The sequence below is a fragment of the Podarcis tiliguerta genome (assembly GCF_965153285.1).
Source record: "Podarcis tiliguerta genome assembly, chromosome: 11".
NCBI classification, from domain to species: Eukaryota; Metazoa; Chordata; class Lepidosauria; order Squamata; family Lacertidae; genus Podarcis; species Podarcis tiliguerta.
This window is the reverse complement of record NC_139544.1, coordinates 17,399,604-17,412,327: the sequence shown is the minus strand read 5'-3', so window position 1 is coordinate 17,412,327 and position 12,724 is coordinate 17,399,604. Positions and strand designations below refer to the sequence as shown.

At 39.2% G+C, this 12,724-nt stretch overlaps 1 protein-coding gene across 9 annotated transcripts in view; it reads left to right on the top strand.

Moving 5' to 3' along the window:
• The window catches only part of PRDM6 (PR/SET domain 6), a 99,656-nt gene that overhangs the window by 52,108 nt on the left and 34,824 nt on the right, over positions 1-12,724 (top strand). The gene's annotated exons all lie outside the window — the stretch shown is intronic.

Here is a 12,724-nt window from a genome sequence, read left to right as displayed (position 1 = left end):
CTCATGAAAATTCTTCAACATTTTCCTGCAAATTTCTCCTAATAAGCACATTTTGTATGTACTTTTGACTAATGTACACTTTTGAAGCAATTTCTCTTAATAACATACATTATTGTATGTTGCTTTCACTAAAATGCATGTTTTCCTGTAAAGACTCTCCTCCCTGGAAGGGAGGGGAGTGGTTGTGGGCGGGAGCCCGAGCACCGCCCCTAACAGGGGGCAGCCGCCCCCTGCTTTCCCTGTTACCTGGCTGGCGCCCCGCCCACTGATCGGCACCCAATCGGGAGCCGGCGGGGGGCGTGCCCAGGTAACTTCAAGTTACCGCGCCAGCCCTCTCCCCGGCCTCATTTTCTCTTCGTCCGCCGAGAGTTCTCTTAATAACATACATTGTTGTATGTTGCTTTCACTAAAATGCATGTTTTCCTGTAATATATGCATTTTGGAAAACCTCATCACAAGGTTTAAATAAGTGAGCATTTTGAAGGTTGGTTGTGTTTTGGTTCTCATTGTTTTGGAAAGTAAATGCAAACTGAATTGAATTTCTGAATTCAACTGTTTGTTTAAACCTTTATTTGTGTTAAACATAAAAGAAGAGTAGAAATAATAATACAACTATAGAAACAGGTCAATGCTGTTTTTTCAACTGCTCAAACCATTCATTAGTTATGTCTGATGCTTCTAAAAGTATGTGTAGCCAGTCCTACTCTTACTGCCACACCTTTCCTTAGTTCTGTCTAAAGTTGCTGGATTTTCTTCACCCCAGCTCTGCCCATGGAATCATCTCATATCAGTCATGATTTAAATCCCAATGTTTATCTCCCAGTTGCATATGCTTCTGACAAACAGAAGAACAGTGCTTTCCTCCTGCCCTTCTTTACGCTTTCTGGAGATATTTGGTTGATCACAGCTGGAAACAGAGTTCTAGACTAAATTGGAACCAGTCATTTATACAAGACCACAAACTTAAGTATAAGGCAGAGGTGGCGCTCTGAATTGTGGGAGTCTTTTAACAGATAAAAGGAAGCACTTATCCACACAGGGTGACTGAAATTTGTTCCTGAAGATGGCCACCACCAGCTTATTTTTAAAGGGAATCAGACAAATTATTCCTGCATTGCAGGGGGTTGAACTCGATGAGCCTTGGGGTACCTTCCAACTCTACAGTTGTATAAAATTCATGGAGGATAAAGTGACCAGTGACTACCAATCATGATGGTTATACTAACTCCAGCATCAGAGATGGTATAGCTCCAAATACCAGTTGTCAAATATCCAGGCCACCCCTGATTCCATTTTGGTTTTTTGCATTGTATTAGAAGAATGAGTACGAGAGAATTTATTCCGAATTGTTCTCATTACTCTTAAGATAAATTACAGGACAGAAATAAAGTGAATATCTCATGGCCTATGTAGCAGTGATCAATATGAGTAAACCTCAAAGCAAGAGGGAAGAGAGACAAATAAAGCTGAAAAAGAAATTGGAACCTGTTGTGTCTTCTTCACCTCAATAGATGGGAAAACACTGTAATGATGTGGCCTATCCTTAATTTACAGTATACACAACTTGTGACAGGAGTTTTTATAACTCTAAAAATTGCACTTAATAAATATGAGAAGATACAGGTTTTCTTGATTACTTAAACCTAAATGTTTACTCAAGCTTTCATGAGAAGTTCATCTTAATTTAAACAGAACTGGGTCCTGCTGAACTAGAGCCATTTTTTTGATGTGGACTCAAGTGCACATGAAACAGTCTTAATAACATCCAAACGCGTTTCATTTGTAAACGAAGTCTGCACAGGCTTCACTTTGTGGTTAGGGTACTGTAATCAGAACTAAAGTGTAGTTCATTTTTCTTAGGTAGATTTTTTTTTTTTAAACTCCTTATATTTCATTTCATGTAACATGAAATGTTCAAAACAGTTTCTGGTTTAGATATTTTCTAACAGCCTAACACACGCATTCACACAAGAGGAACATGTGTAAATATTTGTAGTACAGTCCGTGGATATAAAAAGTATTACTTGTATTTTCCTTTTTGTGTTGATGTTATATAGTGATGTTGGACACATTGTGGGCATCATTGCTGAGAAGAAGGGAAAAAGATAGATTTGAAACACAGCCTGAAAGGTGGCACTTAGCCAGGATACTGAAAAATGGCAAACATGTCACATTTTAACAGCTGGATGCAGAAATATTTCTCTTTAATTTGGACGGATAACATTTTTTTCACAGTAGGGCACTCTCAAAAGACTACAAGATCAAAGAGGGTGGGTCTCACCAGTCAAACATCATCTGGTTCCAGGATGGAGCAAAATGAATGAACTGTCAGACCTTTTTTCCTGGTGTATACACTTTGGCCAAGTAAAAAGTAAAATGTTCAGTGACTTATTCTAATCACAGACCAAATTCTAAAAATGGAAAGTGAATCTCCCAAAGTCTTACTCTGATGTCTGAAGAAGACTCTGGATTGATTGATGGTTTACATTGTATTGATGCCCTCTGCCACTTTTAGAGATTAGATAGGCCAATTGTTGAAAAACTCCTGCAGTTTGAGGATTCCTGCAGTTTGAGCATGGACTAATCTGACATTCTGCAGAAAAAAACAAAATCACCAGTCTTTATAAACTTTGCATGATGCTTAGCAATATGTAACCTAAATATATATTGATAAGGGATGGAGGGCGGGAAATCCTTTCATAGGTAAACATCATTAAGGGAATATGGACTTCTTTTTTAATGACAACTTTGGTTCTAAAAAACCCCAGGAAGCATATTTAAGGGTTAGCTGTATATGGAAACATTAGCATGCTGATTTTCTAGTCCTAAAATCTAATGAATGTGAACTGTTGAAACACTATGGCCATTTATCAGTATGAAAACATGACTCTAGCTTTTACAATCATTACTCATTTGTTTTATGGAGAATCTCAAGCATAGTTTGTCATACACTTTATTACTTGAACTTTTAATCATCAACTGGGGAACTTGGCATTTCACCCATTTCAAAATACTCAAAATGTTTTTTTTTTATGTGCTTCATTTTGGAACACTTGCATAAAGAAAGAAATATAATTCAATTCGTTGATGACTTAGCTGTTGATGCAGTGATACAATTGGGTAATTTTAGCTTCTTGAACTTCTAAATTCAAAGTGTGGTAAGCCAACTGTTCTGTGTTTGGAGGCCCTCCAACTCATTCTGGACTTCTCTCCCAAAGTTCTGTTTTGATGGAACACTGCTTGGATGACTAGAAATATGAATACTCCCTTCAAAATTATTGCCTAAAAGAGGCTTAAAATATTGAGTGATATCCAATGTTTGTTAGAGTTGTGGGCATCTATCTGTCTTGAGAGAAAATGGAAGAGTGCATCATTGGGGGATAAAGTCAGTCTGTTGGAAGTTACAGTGCCTGCTGTGGCTGTGGTGTCCATTTCAGAAGAGACATGTTTGATTGTAGCTGGGTCAGATGAAGGTGTCCTATTTTGCTGCTACAGATGCACCGTGATGTTTCTTCTCTCTGAGCTTCTCCCAGCGGTCATTTCTCCTCTGGATACATGGCCTGTCTGTCAGTTACTTAGAGTAGACCCATTGAAAACAGTGGACTTAGTCCATTGGATGTCACCCATGAATTATTAGAGTAAAGCAAAAGAAATCTAGGCTTCACTAGGCTGAATACTTCATAAGCCAAATAATATCATTTAAGATTTCAGATTAAATTATTTCACAATGTAGTGTATTCCGGAAGAGTTCAGAAAGTCTGTTCAGAAAATCTGCAGGCTGCTCATAGTTGACAGTAGTCCCCATTTGAGTGCTTTGGACTTGTGTGTGAACCCTAAGCTGTTCTCAAATAGAGATCCATTTGTGTGATCTGGTATCTCTGTATGCAGACTGTGTATGAGCTGCTGAAATTTGCATGATGATCCCAGCTTGAATAAGCTCTACAACAATGTAGGCTCCGAATGAAAGGGTCAGTACACACCAGTGTATTGCATTGTAGTGCTTATAAACATGAGCTACTGGATGGAAAGTTCTCAAGTCTGAAATTTCTGGGATGTCACAGGCAAGCTTCTTTCATCTTAGTCCACCTACTGCACCACAGTAATAAATACTGTTGGCTTAACTTTATTGTTAACTGTGTTATTATTTTATTGTTTAACTGTTTTAATACATTTTGAGCACTATGTAAATGTTGAGTATTACTATTATAGTAGCAATAATGCAAACTTCTGATCAAGTTAAAGGCTCACCTTTCCCAGTGATAGGTTGGTGGCAAAGGGAAGCTGAGCCACTCAGTCTCCATGCACTCCTAAAATGGCACTAGGGGATGAGTTGGGCTTCAAGGAAGTGCTTCCTTTGAGGCTGAACAAAACTGGTGAACTGATAAAGGGACAAAGCGTAGGTGAGCATGCTCTGATTAACTCTGTCCTCCTCCAGTCAGATGAGGTTTGTAGTAGTCATAGGGGAAGCATATTTCCCAGCATCCCAGCAAGATGGAGGCACAAACATGTCACATGTGCAATGAATCAGAATCAGTGTTAACCACAGCTAGCTCACAACTGTGTCAGAAGTCGTAAATTTTCCTCAGGAGGTTTACAACTGCTACCCTCTTTGTATTGAAACGTCTTAGACAGGAGGTGCCTCAGGAAATACAAGTTATCTTTGAGCCAAGGTGGAAGCAACTGAGGGCTGGAATTCCTTCTTCACCATAGGTGAACCTTGTCCTAGAGCCAGTGTGGTGGAGTGGTTAAGAGCGGTAGACTCGTAATCTGGTGAACCGGGTTTGCGTCTCCGCTCCTCCACATGCAGCTGCTGGGTGACCTTGGGCTAGTCACACTTCTCTGAAGTCTCTCAGCCTCACTCACCTCACAGAGTGTTTGTTGTGGGGGAGAAAGGGAAAGGAGAATGTTAGCCGCTTTGAGACTCCTTCGGGTAGTGATAAAGCGGGATATCAAATCCAAACTCTTCTTCTCTTCCTTGGCCTTTGTTTAAGTATTCCTCATGTGGAGCCAACAACCCTTGGACTGTCAAGCACTCCCCTGCCGTGTAAAAGTAAAATAAAAGCAGTGCTCATGTAGTCTTTAAGGGTCCGCTCCCTCTCCTCATCCCTACCTGAAGACACACAGCAGTGCCTCACTTTTGAGTTCCCAGGATTCTTTTGGGAATCCATCTGCTTTAAATGTATGGTGTGTCTGCAGTCAGCTATATATTTCATACTTACAAGCAGAGAATGCATGGGCCACTTCAAAAAACAATTGTTTTTCAGAGTCTTGAAATCTTGAATTTGGAAGGGGCAGAGTGATGAGCTACAAATTTGGAAGGAAGAAGCACGAAAGAGCTTACTGTCCAAGAGAAGGGAATCTTTCTATAGTCTGGCTGGTGGCACTACCTTTGGGGGCACAGCTTTGACACCTGTGCTTGAACCTGTTCTGCACTTATATACCCTTTACATATGGAAAATTATCAGTTGGCACCTTCCAAGTATCAAAGAAGGTGGGAATTAAATGTTGCTTTGTTTTCCTTCTGGTTTACAGATCAATTTGGAGGGAGGTTTCTGTCTCTGTATGGGGAGGAAAGAGTGCCTGTACATGCTTAAGGCAAGAAGGAAGATGGGAGCAAACAGGGCATCTGACAGGAAAATGGAAATTCTTAAATAGGCAGGCTCTGAGGCCAAGACGTTTTCTGTACATCTCAGACTTTAGTGGGTTTGCGAATATATTTGTAGGGGGGGGGTAGGGATGGGCATTTTACTCTTCCTGATCCCTGGTTTGTAATCCTGCATGTCCACATCTGAACATGCAGTTTCTTCCTGACATCAATAGATTTTAAATGGTGTTTGTAGGTAGCATCTTCACATGTAGTATAGCAGTTGAAGGACAGGTAGAGAAGGGGCCCAGACATATAAATGTGTCCTAATTAAACCCAAATATGTACAGACTGGAGATAAAAAAATCAGATTATTATGTCTCTCTGCTGGAAGTCCTTGTCATTGGGAATTACTTGAGATATATTATTTGAAAAAAATCAGATGTAAGTAGTTATGGGATTTCTGAACCTCCTTGCTATTGCCGTTGGCATCAATCACTAGTGAGAATATTTGTAAGACTATCAGAGAAGGATTACTCAGTAAGAAGCTGTTAAATAACCTCTGTCCTGCTCTTTAAGAGATGCGCAGCAAAAGACTGCCATAGTTTCCCTCTTTTAAAAAGACTTAGTTGAAGTCAAGTCTGAAATCAGTTGTGTTTCTAATGAATGAATGAATGAATGTGTAATGAATTGGTATAGTATAACTTATTTGTGTCAGTAGAGAGTAGCTAATTATCAGATGCATGACTATGCTGAAATAGAGAAAGATGGAAAAATTTCAGTAAAGACAGAAACTGGTATTAAATCATTTCCTGATGCAAGGGCCGTGCTTATAAAAATATGCATGTGTTGCTGTTTTTAAAAGTTAGGGAGCTGACTTTGGCCTATTTGTCTTCCTGTTGTGATTCTACTTATGTTAGAATCTCTGAACCATCCAGTTGTTAGCACTCTTCACACATTTGCTAAATATGTGGAGGGAAGGGAATGGGTTCATGCATGCTCTTCCTCTTCCTAATCTTTTATTCAGTGGATGATGTGAACAGGCTATCAAGCAGTTAGGAACCCTGCTTTTTCAGGTTCCTGCTAACTCAGAGCAAACCCTATATATTGCATGCAAATGTTGTACAAACATGCGCTAGTCTGCTGCCATGATCTCAGAGTCTCCAGTCTGCGTTATGTAGGCGGGGGGGGGGGGGGGGGAGCCTTAGAGCCATAGAGTAATGTGGCCCTCCAGGCCTCTCTGTCTGGCTCCAGCCACAGCTCTTTTCCCAGGCCATACCCTCCACTACCCCTGCTTTGCACCCTGCCGGTGTGTTTTTGCCTGGCTGGAATGTGTGTTTGAACTCTGATAATGGCTCTTGCTTGCCTAGATAGAGTATTTAGACGGGTATGTGAGTGTGTGTAGAAACTAGCTTACAAAGGGGAGTAAAAATAGCTCAGTTGGTTAGAGCAAGATGCTGATAATGCCACGGTTTCAGGTTCGATCCCTGTATGGGGCAGCTGCATATTCCTGCATTGCAGGGGGTTGGGATTGATGATCCTCAGGGTCCCTTCAAACTCTACAGTTCTATGATTCTAAAGCTAAAATTCACATTAGTTGGCTCTGCTTATTTTTGCCTCTAGGCCTGTCCACAACTGGAAAGTGGCCCCCAGAAGGCTGGCTACATATTAGAATAAGAACTTTTGAAATGCATTTTCTGGTAGGATTTGGTGTGCAACATTCTTGATATATTCTGGAACCTGCCTCTTCTACCAGGCTTCTCTTGGTAGTGTTACTGGATAGTTCATCTACTCTGTATCATCCTATTTTAGTATATTCAATTCCCCTAGAGACAGTGAACTTAATTTATATTTTTTTCCTATGTCGTGCACAGTTAACCTCTAGAACTCTCTTCAACAGCAGTAGCAATTGCCAATTGCTTAATGAAGTTCAAAAAAGCACTAGAAAATTTCTTAGACGACTGAAAGAATATCAACAGCTATTGCACAAGATGCTAAGGGCATCCATCGTAATACCTAAGGTGCTCCTAATACTATAATACTTTAAACAAAGTGACTTGTAACATACTACAGGGACTCTATTAACAGCCGATGTGGTTAAAACTTTCTGAAGCATCTGCATCTGGCCATTAGTGGAGACAGAATACTGGGCTAGATGGTCATTAGTTTGACCCAGAATAGCTGCATTTATATTCTCATTTAGTGTAGCTTAATATTTGCAGTGTGCAGTGGTTTAGATAAATGAAAGTGGGAAACAGCTTCCACAAGGATGTAACTGCCTCATCATACTCCATCCAAGTGCTCTTGTGACTGGTATGTAGGGTACATTACCATCTTCAAATAAATAAACTAAACTAGGAGCATCTTTCACTGCTCAGAGATTGGAATTACTGAGTCTGTGAACCACAAAGCCTGTTAAACCTATGGAAAAGGGAAAACATACAGGTGCAACAACCTTGCATTTGTTAGCCATTAACTAAAGACAAAAGCAATTTCCACAAACAGATCCTATGGTTTGAGCAGGTTAGAAAATTCTGTAAATCCCTCACCGCCAGGTGTTTTGTTGGTAGTAAGCCCCCAGAGAAGTTGTTTTGAGTGAGAGTAGGGCGGATCAGAGGAGGCCTAGTATCTGTGAGGCTCAAGCTCCTCCATTTCTCTGATAGATGCTGGAATCAGCTTTGTTAGGTATACCAGCCTGGAGCTGATATAGTTAATTGTCTCCACATTAAAGCAGATGAGAGGGAAAACAAAAACTTCCAAGATGAAGGAAAGACACCCTCCTAAATCTTGGTGTAACCCAGCAGGGCTGTGGAATTGGCATACACACACACCCCAATATAGGATTTCACAGTTAGTCTTCAACTGAAAAAGTCAACTTATTGCCCAAACAGTGATGATTCAGGAGACTGATAATCCTTTCCTTGTGTGCCATTTCCCTGTCAACCTCCACCCCCCCACCCCCAGTTCTGTTATCAGCCCCATTAGGAGGGGAAATCCAGGTACCTGCTTGGTTTATATCAGATAGGAGATGACACAGGGGTGGGAGAATTAAAAACCTCCTTCTCTATAGTAGCTTTACTGAGCAAACTAGAAGCTCCATAAAGCTGTTCAAAGTAAAGAAAAAGATGTGGAGAGATCTAATTTGATCTGTTTTGATCTCCATACTGGAAAGAATGGTTGTGTGAACTCACTGTAAATTAAAAACAAAGCATTTCTGAAAAACAAACATTTGTAGTGGTTAGCAATTTGTTTTGGTTGTGGAGTTTCTGATATATACTCTGAAACTGTTGCCCCATTTGTTCCAGTTCAGCTGACAACCTGCAGCTCTTTCAGCTGTAATGGATCGGTCAGCTTACACAATCAAATTCATTTATGATTTTGAGATGATAACAAAATCCATTACATTTTATTTTCTAGTACAAAAGGTAAGAAATTAAGAGTGCAATTGCATGCAGAATTATAATAACATAGTTTGTTTTCTATTTATTAAAATTCTATACTGCCCTAAATCTGATGATCACAGGCTGGTTTACAATATAAAAACGCAAAAACACATAACATGTAACAAAAAAACCCAACAGTAACCCCCCTCAGTTTCAAAGACCCTTTGCATTTTCCAAAAACAAAAAGCCCTAATAAAATTATCATTTTAGTATGGTTTTTTTCTAATATATACACATTTTTTGGAATACAAAAACCATGATTTAAAAAGTTTTTTCGCTAATATATACATTTTTGCGCACACTTCCAGTACAAGCATTTTTGTGTTTATTGCTTGGGTGGAGAATAGCATTAAGTTCATCAACGTGGCTTTTGAAGAATAGCTGTGTTTTAGTTCATATATATTTTTCAAACAGTGAATTATGTAGGTTTGCACTAAAATCCGAATTGAACTGAATTTCTGTTCTATCCCAAGTGATTTCCTATTATAAAACTAAGTTCTCTAAATTTTCAAGTGGAATAGCATCTGACGTGCTCTAAGAAACGTTAAAGGATTATTCAGTATAAAAGACTTCTTCATTCCCACAATCCTCATCATTTCAGTCATTGTGGCCTGTCATGTTTACATAAAATAGTAATTAAAAATATTTTAAACATTATTATTTTTTAATGTTTGGAAATATTTGGAGTACACTATTAAGAACAGGTTTTACTTAGCAGCGTAGCAAAACTTTTAATATAGTTGGAACCCACAATATTTATTCAAAAAGCATTAAACCTTAAAAGTGTTGAAATTAAGTAGTCCAGTACTCATGAAAGCACCAGGTCTGTATTCAGTTGCGCACAGTTAATTTAAAAGGGTTATAAGCACATGTAATTGGAGACAGAATTTAAGCCTAAGCATTTAAATTACATCTGTCAACCAATTACAGTTTGGTGTTTGCTTTTATTGTTAGTCCTTCAATATTTATGCATGATCTGATTAAAACAATTATACTAGCACTAGATTCTCTACAGAAATGAAAGGAGCATTTTCTGTGGATAAGCTGTGGTCCAATTCACATGTGATGTAGAAGTTCCATAACTGGATATCTTTTTAAAAAATACTCCAAAACAGGCATTGGGGTCTTCGATGCGGTCAAAGCAATGGCACTGATTAAAGTGATATTCAATTTTTCCCTCCCTGTACGAGTTTCCTGATTTACCAGTGCTTTGATCAAAAGTTGATAGATCTGTTGATGGATCTACCATGTCTTGTGTGGTTTGGCTAAGGATTTATAATTTCTGGAAATTTTGAAGCCATGGGCGGGGGTGGGGAAGGAAATTCTGCCTTTTCCCTATCCCGGGGTTTTGGAGGTAAATGGAATTTTGGGGGAGAATTGAAATACATCCCAACTTTATACTATTTGGCATGGTTAATTGGTATATTTAAAGAGCACCCCATTTCCTGAGAAATAAGACCTTACCCTGAGATTGGGGGGGGGGGGGACTCAGACAGGAACACTGAAACAACTATGAGATATCTCATACATTTTATGGTGTTAAAGTTAGATAACTTTAGGTTTGATAAGAAATCAAATATTGCATATGTTTCTTTTCTTCCCCTTACATAATAAGCATAGCACACATTATGAGAGAGTAAAAAGTATTTCTTTCATTCCAAAAGACCAAAATAATTCACAAGAGGGGTTTTTTCAGTATTTCCCAAAATTTTGAGTTTTTCCATTGGAAAAATGGGGCAGGGGGAGTCCTTGTGGAAATATTGGGTCCTCTCCCAGTTTGCCCTCACCCCTGGGCCTTCACATCTCTTTGTCTCATATTGCTGGACTAAAACTCCTGCCATCCTGCCCTTTGGCTAAGCTGGCCAGCTGGGGCTGATGTTAGTCCAAAAACGTGGAGGTCACAGGCTCCTCATCCCTGATTCATATGAGTATGAAGTTAAGCTTTCTTACTGATAACACGATAATATTAAGCTACACAGAGCTGTGTAGTTTCATTTTGTTGAATGCTCTAGATATTTTTCAACTGAGTATCAGGGGGCTTCACCATTGCTTTTTGAGTTAACTGTTGACCCAAAGCTACCACACGTAGCTTTTCAATGAACAGGCATGGTGTGGTCAGTTCTGAACAGGTTTGGGAGCTTTACTTTCTCTGATTTAAGGGATAAGTGCATTTTCCGCTTTTTCCAAACTGGAACAATGAGCCCTAAAGAATACTTTGGTTTTGTTTTTTTGTTTAGCTCTTCTGTTTCTAATTCCCTCGAGAACCAAAAGCACATGAAATAATCATGAGAGTCACAAAAAGAAAGTATGAAACATTCACAACCCTCATAAAGATTTGATTCTTTGACCTTGGTAAAAGAGCAAGGCTCAAAAGAAAAGGTGTTAGTTAAAAATATAGTAACCTTTAAACTGTGGTTCTCTTATCCCCATAAAGAATGTCTTATTTTAAAAAGTACACTTACTGTTAAATAGACTGTTCATTCTTCATTTGAAGAAAAATAAAGAAACCCCTGTACAGATGAAGGATCTAAAAATAGTTGTTTTTCATTCATTATAATTAACTTAGAAGTATGGATTTGCTCCCCACACACCACAATCTTGGGAACATGGTTTCAGTGTAATATCACATGTTTTGCATGCAGAAAACCCCAGCTTTAATCTCTGGGTTCTCTAGAGAGAAGTAAAAAAGACTTTTGCCTGAAACTCCGGAAAGCTGATGCCGGTTGATGTGTAGATAGACTAATGGACTGGTTTGGTATAAGACAACTTCCTATGTAGTAATGCTTAGTCCATCACAGAGGTATGTTGTTGTTTAGTCGTTTAGTCGTGTCCGACTCTTCGTGACCCCATGGACCAGAGCACGCCAGGCACCTCTGTCTTCCACTGCCTCCTGCAGTTTGGTCAAACTCATGCTGGTAGCTTCGAGAACACTGTCCAACCATCTCGTCCTCTGTCGTCCCCTTCTCCTTGTGCCCTCCATCTTTCCCAACATCAGGGTCTTTTCCAGGGAGTCTTCTCTTCTCATGAGGTGGCCAAAGTATTGGAGCCTCAGCTTCACGATCTGTCCTTTCAGTGAGCACTCCTTTTGTCAAGTTGATTTCTACATGAGTATCTTTGCCACCAGATAGTCGGGCTGAAAACCCAGTATAGTATAGTATTCAGCATTTCCTGCACAGATTGACATTCGATTTTTAAGTTGTCTGTTTTATTTACATGTTCAATTAGGTTTGCAGTTCTGTACAAAATGGCAAACATTTCTCCCAGCATGGTTGTTCCTTACATTCCTTTCCCATTTAGTATTATGCAAATAACTTTTTTGGGAAATATTTGGTCAGTGAGAGGTTTTGGTGCAACAACAACAACAGAAGAATACTTGCTTAGAGAATGTTGATCCTTGTCCAGCCGTTCCACTGCAGTTCTTGCATCCAGATTTCTTGATGTTTGTTTATCTCACAGTTCATTATTTAAGGCTGGTCTGTCAAAGTAGGTTAAATATTCTTTGGGAAACATGGTTACCTCTTTGATATACCAACAGTCTGTTAAATATAGGAAAGATTGGCCTGATAAGAGAGACATGATAAACTTCCATCACTAAAAATATTTTGTTCTTTGTTCCGTTTGGGTTTCTAAAAGCATCAATAAGCTGTGAAATCTCATTGCTATAAATTTCTGGAACACACGCACAGAAACACTGGCA